The following is a 1,769-nucleotide window of genomic DNA, read 5'->3' as shown; positions in this document are numbered from 1 at the left end:
AGCTGGAGAGATAAAAGTATGGTCAGATGAAGGCCAAAAATATAGGGTTGTGAGTATGGAAGCCGTAAGACTCCCCAGAGTGTCTGTTTGCATACAAATTTGGGTAAGCTTTCTACGGGAGCAAAAACGGGAAGAAAGGTCTGAGCCCTGACTCAGCTCACCGCATCGACTTCCACCATTTGCCTACCAGACCAGCCCATCCTCCCTGGCCCTAGCAGGAAGGGCTTTGGCCTTGGGGGTCTTGGCCCAGGAAGGAGGGACTCACCTGCTTCTCTCAGTGTCCATGTCTTCTCTCTCTGCTAAGAGGCTCTCAGGCGCCAGCCCTGGCTCTCCTCTCACAGAGGAAATACGCTGACCTCGCTTTCATTTCACAGGCTTTATTGTCTCTACAGGAAGGGCAAACAGTTTCACCATCAGCTGCTCACTGTTTGACCAGCACAGAGTGGATCCCGCTGCTTTTCAGGCTGTGTTTAACCAGAAGACCCTCAGGCCAGTTATCAACTACAGCATCCCCACTTAATGTCAACATCTCGTTCACTCTTTCTGCCACCCTAGAAGTGGTGAGACTTGGCTCCCGCATCCTTTCCATAGGCTTCTAGTAGGAAACAAGGACCCTCTGCCCTGTCGACCCAACATGGCATGGTCAAGTGGTGAGAAATGAGTCCCCTGAATGGATTTTATACCAGTTAAAGGTTCATCCTATGGGGTGGGGGAGATTGCAGTGACATTTCTGCAGGGAACATTTGTCCTTGAGAATGTTATGAGAATATTCTACATAAAATACATTCCCAGTGATTCACCATACTGTTTTTTCAGCGGCATTTTCCATACAACCTGGATTTTCCTGACCTACTTTTTTATGTATGTGACTTGTGATTGACAAGCTGAACAGTCACACAGAGCCACTTAGGAAACAAATAAAGGCCAGAGTAAACTACGACCTGATCTCATGGCATTAATGATCCTGGATGGGAATTGTTTTGTCAGGATGCACAACATCAGCTGCTGATGTCATTTCTGTGGCTAAATATGGCATGTGAGATTCAGCTTCTTCTCTCTCCTTCCTTTTTTTTTTTTTGGCTTTGCTTGCAAAAATCACATTTGTTGACATTGACAGTGCCTGGATGACCAGACAAATCCAACCAGAACGAGGCCAACGCTGGTGACAAATAGCTTTCTGGGCTGCCAATCAACTTTGAAAGACTTAGGTGGAAAATACAGGGAGAAGGAAGGTGGCACAGTTGGAAGCCACTAAGTAAGCTTCATGGCCCACACATACTTAGGGTCAAGCTTAAGATTTCCCTTGAGTGGGAAGTAGAAGGCCAATAAGACTTCGTTAGCTAGAGAAAGAGACAGTTATCACCAAGAAGTGAAGAGGAATCAGAGTTTTAAAAGGAAAAGAGGTCCAAAAAACAGTATGGGAAGTATGACTCTATCTGTGTAAATAAAATTGAATGCTGGAAGATGAATTCTTTTTTTCTAGAATGGTACACAAGAAACTGATAGTAGTGGGACTAAATTGGGGCCCTGATGGCATGGTGGTTAAGATCTCGGCTGCTACTGTTCACAATAGCAAAAAGATGGAAACAACCTAGGTGCCCATCAATTTATGAATGGATAAACAAATTCTGGTATATCCTCACAATGGAATACTACACAACCATAAAAAACAACGATGAAGCTGTGAAACATCTTATAACATGGAGGAACCTGGAGGGCATTATGCTGAGTGAATTTAGTCAGTCACAGAAGGACAAATATTGTATAAG

At 44.5% G+C, this 1,769-nt stretch overlaps 1 pseudogene; it reads left to right on the top strand.

The window, feature by feature from the left end:
* LOC111821609 (5-hydroxytryptamine receptor 3C-like) overlaps positions 1–1,769 on the top strand; it is a 7,165-nt pseudogene that overhangs the window by 1,311 nt on the left and 4,085 nt on the right.

This window comes from Trichechus manatus, unplaced genomic scaffold (assembly GCF_000243295.1).
Source record: "Trichechus manatus latirostris isolate Lorelei unplaced genomic scaffold, TriManLat1.0 scaffold00092, whole genome shotgun sequence".
Classification (NCBI taxonomy): Eukaryota; Metazoa; Chordata; class Mammalia; order Sirenia; family Trichechidae; genus Trichechus; species Trichechus manatus.
Note: the sequence above shows the minus strand (reverse complement) of the source record. Positions and strands in the feature narration are given on the sequence as shown.